General features: G+C 53.9%; 1 protein-coding gene across 2 annotated transcripts in view; it reads left to right on the top strand.

The window, feature by feature from the left end:
* Positions 1 to 14,163, top strand: part of LOC127586694 (phospholipid scramblase 2-like) — a 156,998-nt gene that overhangs the window by 136,409 nt on the left and 6,426 nt on the right. The window lies entirely within an intron of this gene.

Below are 14,163 nucleotides of genomic sequence, written 5' to 3'. Positions count from 1 at the left end.
AGTGCAGGCAGACAATAAGGTGCAAGGGCCACTGCGAGGTAGATTGTGAGGTCAAGAGTCCATCTTATTGTCCGAGGGAACCGTTCAATAGTCTTATAACAGCGGGGTAGAAGCTGTCCTTGAGCCTGGTGGTAAGTGCTTTCAGGCTTTTGTATCTTCTGCCCGATGGGAGAGGGGAGAAGAGAGAATGTCCGGGGTGGGTGGGGGTCTTTGATTATATTGGCTGCTTTCCCGAGGCAGCGGGAAGTGTAGACGGAGTCCAAGGAGGGGAGGCTGGTTTCTGTGATGCGCTGGGCTGTGTCCACAACTCTCTGCAGTTTCTTGTGGTCCTGGGCAGAGCAGTTGCCATACCAAGCCGTGATGCATCTGGATAGGATGCTTTCTAGGGTGCATCAATAAAAGTTAGTGAGGGTCAACGGGGACATGCCGAACTTCCTTAGCCTAACATAAACTTAACATAAACTTGAATTAACATAAATTATACATAATTTACACAGCAAAGTAAACATAACAAGGCAAGGAGGCTGGTTTACGTGATGTGCTGAGCCATGTCCACAACTCTCCGCAGTTTCCTTGCCTGGGTGAGTGTGGCTCCAACAACTCTCGAGAAGCTCGACACTGCCCGGGCCAGAGCAGCCCGCTCGATCGGCTCCCCATCCACCACCCACCCCTCCAAACACCCCCTCCCTCCCACTGCCGGCGCACAGTGGCCGCAGTGCGTGCCGTCTACAGAACATGCTGCAGCTACCCACCCCAGCTACTCCAGAACCCGCCGCCTCTCCCGCCGAGAAGGACGAGGGCGGTGGGGTGCAGGGGAGCACCGCCGCCTGCAGGTTCCCCTCCAAGCCACACCCCGTCCCAACTTGGAGGTCTATCACCGTTCCTACACTGTCACTGGGTCTGAACCCTAGAACTCTCTCCTCAACAGTGCCACAGGGGCAACTTCACCAGAAGGCCTGCAAGTAGGCGGCTCACTCCTACCTCTCAAGGGGCAGTTAGGGATGGGAAATAAATGCTGGCCTTTCCAGCGATGCCCACATCTGAAAAGATAAATAAATTAAAAATATAACCGACCTCCAAAGTTGCGCTGGAATTCAGCTTCAGACCAAAGGAAGAATTCCTTTGCTCTCAAAGGAAAACCCGTGTAGGTGACGGTTTCCCAGGATCAGGGCAGTTCCGCAGTTTGGTGACCAGTGGTGTTCCACAGGGATCTGTTCTGGGACCCTTGCTCTTTGTAATTTTTATAAATGACTTGGATGAGGATGTGGAAGGGTGGGTTAGTAAGTTTGCTGATGATACAAAGGTTGGTGGTGTTGTGGATAGTGTAGAAGGTTGCTGTAGATTACAACAGGATATTGATAGAATGCAGAGCTGGGCTGAGAAGTGGCAGATGGAGTTCAACCCGGAAAAGTGTGAAGTGATACACTTTGGGAGATTGAATTTGAAGGCAGAATACAAGGTTAATGGCAGGACTCTTAGCAGTGTGGAGAAACAGAGGGACCTTGGGGTCCACGTCCATAGATCCCTCAAGGTTTCTACGCAGGTCGATAGGGTTGTTAATAAGGCATATGGAGATTCATTAGTTGGGGTATTGATTTCAAGAGCCACGAGGTGATGTTGCAGCTCTATAGAACTCTGGTGGGACCACACTTGGAGTATTGTATTTAATTCCGGTCGCCTCATTATAGAAAGGATGTGGAAGCTTTAGAGAGGGTGCAGAGGAGATTTACCAGGATGTTGCCTGGATTGGAGAGCATGTCTTATGAGGATAGGTTGAGTGAACTAGGGCTTTTCGCTTTGGAGAGAAGGAGGATGAGAGGGGACTTGATAGAGGTGTACAAGATGATAAGAGGCATAGATCGAGTGGACAGTCAGAGACTTTTTCCCAGTGCGACAATAGCTAACACAAGGGGACATAATTTTAAGGTGATTGGAAGAAGGTATAAGGAGCATGTCAGGGGTACGTTTTTTACACAGAGAGTGGTGGGTGCGTGGAACGCACTGCCGGCAGAGGTTGTGGGGGCAGATACATTAGGGACATTTAAGAGACTCTTAGATAAACACATGAATGATAGAGAAATGGAGGGCTATGTGGGAGGGAAGGGTTAGATAGATCTTAGAGCAGGATAAAATGTCGGCACAACATTGTGGGCCGAAGGGCCTGTACTGTGCTGTAATGTTCTATGTTGTCTTCAGGATTGAGTCAAATTCCGAATGAGTGGAGACCTCACTGAGAAGGGGAAATGCTGCAGGGGATTCCTGAGGGGATTCCTCCTCAGGAGGGAGAGTTCGGAACTCGGGGCAGACTCTAACCCATTTTGGACTGAGATGGGGGAACTTCTCAATGGAGACAAATTTAAGTCCCTCCCTTCCCAACATGGACGCTGTGGTCTTGAGTAAATTCAAGGGCCATTGTCGACGGGAATCAGTGGTTGGGGTGGGGAGAGAAGGTACGGTTGGGAGAAGGGTTTACGTTATCAGACGGTACAGCAGACTCGAGGGTCAGAGTGGCTTCTCTTTCTCACGTCTGGGAACGGACAAGGGGAAGAAGTCCCAGAACAGGGAGAGACGGATACTGGTTTAAAAACTGATGACACCCCCTTCCCCGTCCTGTGACTCCCTGTCTAGTGATACCTCCATCAGGTTGTCTCTGGGTGGTGACACCTTTGTCTATGCTCTCTCCCCACTGGAAACGGTTCCCCCTCCTCCTCCTCCCCCCACACACTCTGCCCCTGGATCTGTGGCCTCCGTGCTCAACCCCATGAGCCCCAGAGCCCTTAAAGGGACAGGCCACGGAACAAGTGTAAAAGCAGGTTAGTGGAGTCTAGGCAGAGGTTGACCACTCTCCGCTCTCAGTCCTGAGGCAGGGTTTCAAAGTCAAAGTCAAAGTCAAGTTTATTGTCATCTGCACAAGTCCATGTGTGCACAGGTGCAATGAAAAACTTACTTGCAGCAGCGTCACAGGCACACAGCGTCAGAGACACAACATTCGCAAGAAAAACATCAATTAAACCCAATTTTTACAAGAAAGAACACAATTGGAACTAAAAAAACAACATCCACTGTAGTACGAAGTGGTCACAGTGTCGCTGTATTGAGGCAGTGATTAGGGTTGTGCAGGTTGGTTCAAGAACCGAATGGTTGAAGGAAAGTAGCTGTTCCTGAACCTGGTGGTGTGGGACTTCAGGCTTCTGTACCTCCTGCCCGATGGAGCTGCGAGAAGATGGCACGGGATCGATGATGGGGATCTTTGATGGTGGATGTTGCCTTCTTGAGGCAGCACCTCCTGTAGATACTCCCGATGGTGGGGAGGGATGTGTCCGTGATGTATTGGGCAGAGTCCACTGCTCTCTGCAGCTTCTTACGCTCCTGCGCATTCGAATTGCTGTACCAGACCGTGACGCAACCAGTCAGGACACTTTCAACATCTGTAGTTCACTGGAGTGTTCAGTGACAAGTCCAACCTCCTTAACCTTCATTAACCTGAAAGCATTGACAATCCCTCTCCCCCACAGATGCTGCTCAACCCGCTGAGTTCTCCAGCAGATTGTCCACTGTGCTGCAGATCGATTTAAGTTCTAACTGTGCGGAGCAACACCCCGAGGGACTGAATCGCCTCCCTTGTTACACGGAGTGAGACTTGGATCAGAGGCAATGGTGGGGGAGGGAGGGGGATGGAGGCGGGGGGGAGAGGGAGCGGGTTATAAAGAGCTCAAGGCACACGCAGGGGCGGGAGAGAGAGCAAGGACGAGAGGTGGAGGGTGTTCTAGAGCTCACCGCCTGAGAGAGAGACATCCCCACATTAACCGCTTTCTGGGCGAAGAAATCTCTCCTCACCTCAGTCCGACATGGTCTATGCCATATCCTTAAGATAAGACCCCTGCTTTTGCGAGCCATCAAGAACATCCTCCCTCACCTCGCCTATCCAACCCCGTTAGGATTTTATAAATGACGATTGAGGTCACCTCTCTTTCTTCAGTCTGGTGAATGTAAACCCAATTCCCCCCCCAACGCACCTGATTCATCCATCCTGCACATCAGGAGTACAGTACTGCTCCCTATATTGAAGGGAAGACATCTCCCAGACAAGATGCTGGGGGAGCTCTGCGGGTCGGGCAGCATCTGTGGAGGGAAATGAACCGTCGACGTTTCAGGTCAAGATCTGTCCACTTCCGTTGACTGTCCATCTCCCTTCACAGATGATGCCCAACCCGCTGAGTTCCTCCAGCATCTTGTGTGTTGCTCCAGATTTCCAGCATCTGCAGACTCTGGTGTCTCCAAGGACGTTAATGCATTGGAGATGGTTCAGCGAAGGTTTACCAGATTTATACCTGGAAAGGGCTGGTGGCCTTAACGTTGGACGGACCAGGCTTGTGTCCACTGGAGTTTAGAGAAGTGAGAGGCGACACGATTGAAACATAAGACCTTGAGGGGTCTCAACAGGGTGGGTGCGGAGAGGGTGTTGTAGGGTTGTGAGTCTTTGGGACTCTCAAAGGAGCAGAGTCTTGTGACCATTTTTAAGGCGGGGGGGGAGATTGGTTTGTGGAAAGTGAGGGGGTGAAGAGTCATGGGGGGAGAGGTGGGAATGGGGTCGAGTTCCAAAACAGATCAGTCATGATCTCATTAACAGTTTGAGCAGCGGCCGAGGGTGCCCGAGTCCTCCCACTCCTGGTCTATTTATACAGGTAACCAGAGCTAAAGGGTGCAGAGAAATAGAGGTGTGTGGGGGGGGGGGGGGGTGCAGGGAGAAAGATAGAGGAAGAGAGAGGGGGAGGGGAGAAGAGAAGAGGGGAGAGAGGGAGGAAAGAGAGAGAGAGAGGGAGGGAGAGAGGGTGGGAGAGAGAGGGGAGGGAAGAGAGGGTGGGAGAGAGAGAGAGGGAGGGAGAGAGAGAGGGGGGAGAGAGGGGAGGGAGAGAGGGTGGGAGAGAGAGGAAGGGGAGGGAGAGAGAGGGGAGGAAGAGAGAGGGGAGAGAGGGGGAAGAGAAGGCAGAGAGAGAGAGAAAGGGACAGAGGGAGAGAGGGGGAGAGAGAAGGAGTGAGAGAGAGAATGAGAAATGGGACGAAAGAGGGACTGAGAGAGAGAGGAGGGAAGGACAGATCGAGAGTAGGATGGAGAGAGAGGGAGAGGAGAGAGATGAAGGGTTACAGCAAGAGCGAGTGTGGATCTGAGGCGGAATTGGATTCGGATCGAATGTTCATATTTAAAATCAGAACAGCAATGCGAAAGGTTTCTCCACGTGTCCTGCCCTGCCCTGCCCTGCCCTCTCCCCCCACCCTGCCCCCTCTCCCCGCCACATCCCCCCTTCTCCACCCACACTTTCCCCCACTCCCCCACCACGCCCCTCCCCTCTCCCCCACCCTACCCCTCCCCACTACCCCACCCTACCCCTCCCCACTCCCCCCACCCTACCCCTCCCCACTCCCCCACCCTACCCCTCCCCCCTCCCCACTCCCCCACCCTACCCCTCCCCCCCTCCCCCCCACCCTACCCCTCCCCACTCCCCCACCCTACCCCTCCCCACTCCCCCACCCTACCCCTCCCCCCTCCCCCCACCTTACCCCTCCCCCCTCCCCTCTCCCCCCACCACATCCCTTCCCCCCTCCCCTACCACGCCCCTCCCCTCTCCCCCACCCTACCCCTCCCCCTCCCCCACCCTAACCCCTCCCACTCCCCCACCACACCCCTCCCCCCTCCCCCAACCACACCCCTCCCCACTCCCCCACCCTACCCTCCCCCCTCCCCCCACCTTACCCCTCCCCACTCCCCCACCCTACCCCTCCCCCCTCCCCCCACCCTACCCCTCCCCACTCCCCCACCCTACCCCTCCCCTCTCCCCCACCCTAACCCCTCCCCTCTCCCCCACCCTACCCCTCCCCCCTCCCCTCTCCCCCACCCTACCCCTCCCCCCTCCCCTCTCCCCCACCCTACCCCTCCCCACTCCCCCACCACATCCCTCCCCCCTCCCCTACCACGCCCCTCCCCACTCCCCCACCCTACCCCTCCCCCCTCCCCCCACCCTACCCCTCCCCTCTCCCCCCACCACATCCCTCCCCCCTCCCCTACCACGCCCCTCCCCACTCCCCCACCCTACACCTCCCCTCTCCCCCACCCTACCCCTCCCCCCTCCCCCACCTTACCCCTCCCCCCTCCCCCACCACACCCCTCCCCACTCCCCCACCCTACCCCTCCCCACTCCCCCACCACGCCCCTCCCCTCTCCCCCCACCCTACCCCTCCCCACTCCCCCACCCTACCCCTCCCCTCTCCCCCACCCTAACCCCTCCCCACTCCCCCACCACACCCCTACCCTCTCCCCCCACCCTACCCCTCCCCACTCCCCCACCACGCCCCTCCCCTCTCCCCCCACCACATCCCTCCCCCCTCCCCCACCACACCCCTACCCTCTCCCCCCACCCTACCCCTCCCCACTCCCCTACCACGCCCCTCCCCTCTCCCCCCACCACATCCCTCCCCCTCCCCTACCACGCCCCTCCCCACTCCCCCACCACATCCTTCCCCCGCCCCCACCCACACCCTACTCCTCTCCCCCACCCTACCCCTCCCCTCTCCCCCACCCTACCCCTCCCCCCTCCCCCACCCTACCCCTCCCCTCTCCCCCACCTACCCCTCCCCCCTCCCCCACCCTACCCCTCCCCTCTCCCCCACCTACCCTCCCCCCTCCCCCACCACACCCCTACCCTCTCCCCCCCACCCTACCCCCTCCCCGCTCCCCCCACCACATCCCTCCCCCCCTCCCCCACCACACCCCTACCCTCTCCCCCCACCCTACCCCCTCCCCACTCCCCTACCACGCCCCTCCCCACTCCCCCCCACCACGTTCCTCCCCCTCTCCTCTCCCCCACCACATCCCTCCTCTCTCCCCCCACCCTACCCCTCCCCTCTCCCCCCATCACGTCCCTCCTCTCTCCCCCCATGAGCCCGCTGCCCCTGCTCCCCCGCCGATCCTTGTCCATTCACTGCTCGTCTGGTTGACGTGTGTCCCAGGAGGACCAGCCATTGTTCTGCGCTGGCCTGCTGCCAGGGTCTGTGCTCACTGCTGGCACAGCAAGCAGTGACAGACAAGGCTCGCACATCGCCAGTGAGATCACACGCAGAGCCAACCATAGATCTGTTTTGTCTTGGCTGGGCAACTCAATGGACAATCTCGCTTCCAACATCTGATCCAGCCTGAGAACTCCTGGCTGTTTCCTCCCTCTCATTGTGTGGCTGACAGTTCCCTCGCCCAGGTTATCACCTCTGATATTTATAGCTGCAACTCTCACCTTCCACTGTGGGGTCTTACATGCTGGCGGCACAGTGGCGCAGTGGGTACAGCCGCCGCCTCATAGCTCCAGAGACATAGGTTCGATCCCAACCTCCAGCGCTGTGTGTGTGTGTGTGTGTCTGTGTGTCTGTGTGTCTGTGTGTGTGTGTGTGTGTGTGTGTGTGTGTGTGTGCGTGTTTGTTGTCTGTGTGCTGTCCGTGGGTTCGATCTTGACCTCCAGTGCTGTTTGTGTTGGTGTTGTGTGTTGTGTATGTCTGTTGCATGTATGTGTTGTGTGTGTGTGTGTGTGTGTGTGTGGGTTCAATCCTGACCTCCAGCGCTGTGTACCTCCAGCACTCTGTGTGTGTGTGTGTGTGTGTGTGTGTGTGTGTGTGTGTTTTGCGTGTGTGGGTTCAATCCCGACCTCCAGCGCTCTGTGTGTGTGTGTGTGTGTTTTGCGTGTGTGGGTTCAATCCCGACCTCCAGCGCTGTGTGTGTGTGTGTGTGTGTGTGTGTGTGTGTGTGTGTTTTGCGTGTGTGGGTTCAATCCCGACCTCCAGCGCTGTGTGTGTGTGTGTGTGTGTTTTGCGTGTGTGGGTTCAATCCCGACCTCCAGCGCTCTGTGTGTGTGTGTGTGTGTGTGTGTGTGTGTGTGCGTTTGTTGTCTGTGTGCTGTCCGTGGGTTCGATCTTGACCTCCAGTGCTGTTTGTGTTGGTGTTGTGTGTTGTGTATGTCTGTTGCATGTATGTGTTGTGTGTGTGTGTGTTGTGTGTGGGTTCAATCCTGACCTCCAGCGCTGTGTACCTCCAGCACTCTGTGTGTGTGTGTGTGTGTGTGTGTGTGTGTGTGTGTGTGTGTGTGTGTGTGTGTGTGTTTTGCGTGTGTGGGTTCAATCCCGACCTCCAGCGCTCTGTGTGTGTGTGTGTGTGTGTGTGTTTTGCGTGTGTGGGTTCAATCCCGACCTCCAGCGCTCTGTGTGTGTGTGTGGTGTGTGTGGTGTGTGGTGTGTGTGTGTGTGTGTGGGTTCAATCCTGACCTACAGAGCTCTGTGTGTGTGTGTGTGTGTGTGTGTGTGTGTGTGTGTGTGTGTGTGTGTGTGTGAATCGTCCATACTGTGTGTGTGAGGGGTAGGATCTGGGGGAAGTTGATGAGAATGTGGGGAGAGTGAAATGAGATCAGTGTAAATGGGTGATTGATGGTCGGCACGGACTCGGTGGGCCGAAGGGCCTCTTTCTGTGCTGTGTCTCTTTAAGACTGGATGACTGCAGGAATCCCTTTTTACGCCCCACAGACCTAACATCAGATTCCCTTTTCTGAAGGCTGTTCGATGCACATTTCCTCACTGTGTTAATTGACAGCTTCCTCTATTATCCACTCCGAAACCTCTCAATCACGTTTCCTGACTGCCGCCTAATATTTTGTTTTCCTTTCCAGAGGTTTATTCAGTGATTACAGCATCACATCAATATTCCACAATTCACACTATTTACAGTCAATAGCTTCAAATTACAACATCACTATCCAGAACGTACTTGAGCCCCTGGGGTACCCACCGGTCCTGGAAAGCCCCCGTTGTACCCGTGGATACCGCGTGCTCCTTCTCCGGGGACACACATGGGCATGCGGAAGAGGGGGCAGGCAGTCGGCTCGGGAAGAACCCTCAACTGCCCCTGCCGCCTAGACCCGTGAATGGCCTCCTGGCCAGGCCCAGGGACAAACTGACCACCACCCTGCCCACTCCACCACCACCCCCCCCACCGCACTCGGGTGACCAAGATCAGGAGTGTGGGGCTGAAGTGCAGCCAGAACTTGAGGAGAATCTCTTAGTGGTCGGTGGCAGTTATTCTGGCTGGAGGTCCGTGACAAGTGGGTGTTCCGCAGGGATCCGTACTGGGACCTCTGCTGTGTGTGGTGCATATAAGTGACTTGGATAAAAACATGGGTGGGTGGGTTAGTAATTCTGCAGACGATACAAGAGTTGGTGGTGGTTGGTGGATAAGTGTAGAAGATTGCCAAAGGATACAGCAGGATATAGATCAGTTGCATATATGGGCAGAGAAATGGCAGATGCAGTTTAATCTGGCTTAGGTTTAGGTGAGAGGGGAGAGATTTAATGGGAACTTGAGGGGCAACTTTTTTACACAGGTTGTGGTGCGTATGTGGAGCGAGCTGCCAGAAGAAGTGGTTGAGGCAGGGTACAATAACAACTTTTAAAAGACAGTTGGACAGGTACACAGATGGGAAAGGTTTAGAGGGATGCTGGCAAATGGGACTATCTTGGATGGAGCACCTTGATCAGCAAGGAACAGTTGGGCCGAAGGGCCTGTTTCTGTGCCATGTAACTCTATACCACTGCCGCCTAAACATCCACACAACCAAAACACAGCCTCCCACAATCTGACAGCCTGAATGGCCACCTTAATCCCCACTGCAACCTTCCCTGTGCAATGATTCACCTGTGAGTCCAGTCCGAGGGGGTCACTTATTGCGTCGGCGCTCCCGGTGCAGCCTCCTCTACATCGGTGAGACCCAACGCAGATTGGGAGTGACCGCTTCGTCGAGCACCTTCGCTCCGTCCGCCACAACAGCCAGGACCTCCGGTGGCCACCCACTTCAATTCCACATCCCACTCCCACAACTGACATGTCTGTCCACGGCCTCCTCTACTGCCACGTTGAGTCCAGGCGCAGGTTGGAGGAGCAACACCTCATATTCCGCCTCGGGAGTCTCCAACCTGACGGCCTCAACATCGATTTCTCCAACTTCCGGTAAAGCCACCCTCTCCTTTTCTCCCCCCCCAGTCCCACCCCCCACTCCCTTGTCTTCCCTTATTCCTGTGACTCCCTTCCCCCACCTTGATGACCTCCTCTCGTCCCCTCCCCCATCCTTTATTCCATGGTCCACTGCCCTCTCCTTCTTCTTCAGCCCTTGGCCTCTTCTACCTATCAGCTTCTTACATCTTCCCACCTTCCTCCCCCACCCACCTACCTACCCCCCTCACCTGGACTCACCTCTCCCCTGCCCACATGTGCTCCTCCCCCTCCCCCCACCTTCTTATTCTGGCTTCTGCCCTCTTCCTTTCCAGTCCTGACGAAGGGTCTCGGCCTGTGCAATGATTTGTCTGTGGACTGCATAGGCTGGAGATTCTGCGGCACGGGAACAACACTTGCTCAAGTCATCCATGGAAACGCAGGCTAAAATGGTGCGTAGACGTGCAATCTAAAATAGCCTGTAGAAATGCAGGCTAAAGTTATGTGGATAAAGTCCATATCCACAGACCCCTGAAAGTTGCCTTGCAGGTGGATAGGGTAGTTAAGAAAGTTTGTGGGATGTTAGCTTTCATAAGTCGAGGGATCGAGTTTAAGAGCCGTGAAGTAATGATGCAGCTCTACAAAACTCTAGTTAGACCACACTTAGAGTACTGTGTCCAGTTCCGGTCGCCTCATTATAGGAAAGATGTGGAAGCATTGGAAAGGGTGCAGAGGAGATTTACCAGGATGCTGCCTGGTTTAGAGAGTATGCAGCATGAGGAGAGACTAAGGGAGCTAGGGCTTTACTCTTTGGAGAGGAGGAGGATGAGAGGAGACATGATAGAGGTGTACAAGATAGTAAGAGGAATAGATAGAGGGCTTTCCCAGGGCACCAATGCTCAATACAAGAGGGCATGTCTTTAAAGTAATGGGTGGGGAGATATCAGAGGAAGGTTTTTTACCCAGAGAGTGGTTGGGGCATGGAATGCGCTGCCTGGGGCGGTGGTGGAGGCAGGTACATTGGTCAAATTCAAGAGATTGTTAGATAAGCATATGGAGGAATTTAAAATAGAGCGATATGTGGGAGGAAGGGGTTAGATAGTCTTAGGCGAGGTTTAAAGGTCGGCACAACATTGTGGGCTGAAGGGCCTGTATTGTGCTGTACTGTTCTATGTTCTATGATTCTAAAGCAGCACATATAAACGCACACTGCAGTAATGCGCAGAACCATGGAATATGCATGGTGAGGCTTTGACGGCTGAGGAAAGGTGTGTGGGAGGGAGGCAATGAATGAAATCTGAGGTTACGAGGAGTGAGAAAGTTTGAGTTAGTGTGGATACAATGATTATTTACTGAAGTTGTTGAATTAATAAGGGCTGGCATGGTAGCGTAGCGGTTAGTGTAACGCTATTACAGCACCAGCGACCTGGGTTCAATTCCGGCCACGGTCTGTAAGGAGTTTGTACGTTCTCCCCGTGTCTGCGTGGGTTTCCTCCGGGTGCTCCAGTCTCCTCCCACATTCCAAAGACGTACGGGTTAGGAAGTTGTGGGCATGCTATGTTGGCGCTGGAAGTGTGGCGACACTTGCGGGCTGCCCCCAGAGCACTCTACGCAAAAGATGCATTTCACTGTGCGTTTTGATGTACATGTGACTAATAAAGATATCTTAAATGTTGCCCTGAACATTTAACAGCAGAGGAGATTTACCAGGATGCTGCCTGGATTGGAGAGCATGTCTTATGAGGATAGGTTGAGCAAGCTAGGGCTTTTCCCTTTGGAGAGGTGTACAAGATGATAAGAGGCATAGATCGAGTGGACAGTCAGAGGCATTTTCCCAGGGCAACAATGGCTAACACGAGGGGGCATCATTTTAAGGTGATTGGAGGAAGGTATAAGGGGGATGTCAGGGGTACGTTTTTTACACAGAGAGTGGTGGGTGCATGGAAACGCACTGCCGGCAGAGGTTGTGGGGGCAGATACATTAGGGACATTTAAGATACTCTTAGATAGACACATGAATGATAGAAAAATAGGGGACTATGTGGGAGGGAAGGGTTAGATAGATCTTAGAGCAGGATAAAATGTCGGCACAACATTGTGGGCCGAAGGGCCTGTACTGTGCTGTAACGTTCGATGTTCTATAACACAGAACAGTCCAGCACAGGAACAGGGCCTTCGGCCCACATTGTCTGTGCCGAATTATACTAAACCTATCTGCTTGCACATGATCTATCTCACTCATTCCCTGCATGTTCATTTGTCTATCTAAAAGCAGAATTAACTACAATGCCACCATGCCAACCGTACACTTTGAAAAACCTTTCTGGGATCGTTAGCGTCCAAGCTGAGAGGTGGTTTGGGGCCTGCCTCAGGTTAATGTCACATCCTCCAAGGGAGTGAATCTGTCTCCCAGCACAGCACCAGGAACCTCAATCATGTTCTGTGAAAAGTCAAGGTCAGGTTTATAGTCACGTGCACGAGTCCATGTGTGCACAGGTGCAATGAAAAACTTACTTGCAGCAGTATCACAGGCACAGAGCATCAGAGGCACAACATTCACAAGAAAAACGTAAATTAACATAAATTATACAAGAAAGAACACAATTAGAAAAAAAACAAAGTCCACTGTAGTGCAAAGTGGTCACAGTGTTGCTGTACTGAGGTAGTGATCAGAGTTGTGCCGGTTGGTTCAAGAACCGAATGGTTGAAGGGAAGTTGCTGTTCCTGAACCTGGTGGTGTGGGGACTTCAGGCTTCTGTACCTCCTGCCCGATGGGAGCTGCGAGAAGATGGCATGGCCTGGATGGTGGGCAGGCACAGTAGTGTAGCAGTTAGCGTAACGCTATTACAGCGCCAGCGACCCAGGTTCAATTCTGGCCACTGTCTCTAAGGAGTTTGTAAGTTCTCCCCGTGTCTGCATGGGTTTCCTCCAGATGCTCCGGTTTCCTCCCACTTTCCAAAGACGTACGGGTTAGGAAGTTGTGGGCATGCTATGTTGGTGCCGGAAGCGTGGCGACACTTGCGGGCTGCCCCCAGAACACTCTACACAAAAGATGCATTTCACTGTGTGTTTCGATGTACATGTGACTAGTAAAGAAATCTTAGATGTTGCCTTCTTAAGGCAGCACCTCCTGTAGATACTCCCGATGGTGGGGAGGGCTGTGCCCGTGATGTATTGGGCTGAGTTCACTGCTCTCTGCAGCTTCTTACATTCCTGTGCATTCAAATTGCCGTCCCAGACCCTGATGCAACCAGTCAGGATACTCTCGACGCTGCGGCTGTAGAAGTTTGTTAGCGTGAACACAACGAGCTGGAGAAAACATCCTCAGTGAACCATGGAGCAGGCTTGATGTCTGAACCTCCTCCTCCTTTCTTCTGGAGCTTCCTGTTCACACTCTCCGAGGTGGATTTTTTACATGAGGTGGCACTAAATGGCAGATGGAATTTAATCTGGGCAAGTGTGAGGTGTTGAGGTGGTCAAATAAAGTAAGATATTTATTAATTAGTCACATGTACGTCGAAACTCACAGTGAAGTGCATTTTTTTTTGCATTTCTGAGAATGTGCTGGGGGCAGCCTGCAAGTGTCGCTACGCTTCCGACGCCGACATAGCACGCCCACAGCTCCTAACCCGTACGTCTTTGGAATGTGGGAGGAAACCGGAGCACCCGGAGGAAACTCACGCGGACACTGGGAGAACGTACAAACTCCTTACAGACAGCGGCCGGAATTGAACCCGGGTCACTGGCGCTGTAATAGTGTTTATGCTAACCGCTACACTACCGTGCAAGAAGAAAGTACACAGTTAAAGGCAGGACCCCTAGGAGCATTGATGTACTGAGGGATCTTGAGGTCCAAGTCCACAGCTCCCTGAAAGTGGCAACACGAGTGGCTAGAGTGGTAAAGAAGGCCTGTAGCATATCTGCCTTTATTAGTTGGGGCATTATAAGGGACAGGAAGTCATGTTGCCGCTGTATCAAACTTTGTTCAGGCCGGCACATGGAGTATTGTGTGCAGTTCTGGTTGCTCCATTACAGGAACGACGTGAGGGCTTTGGTGCAGAAGAGGTTCACCAGGATCCTGAACGGCATGCACTTCAAGGAAAGGTTGGACAAACTTGGGTTGTTTTCTCTGGAGCGTCGGAGGCTGA

This window comes from Pristis pectinata, chromosome 37 (assembly GCF_009764475.1).
Source record: "Pristis pectinata isolate sPriPec2 chromosome 37, sPriPec2.1.pri, whole genome shotgun sequence".
Classification (NCBI taxonomy): domain Eukaryota; kingdom Metazoa; phylum Chordata; class Chondrichthyes; order Rhinopristiformes; family Pristidae; genus Pristis; species Pristis pectinata.
Note: the sequence above shows the minus strand (reverse complement) of the source record. Positions and strands in the feature narration are given on the sequence as shown.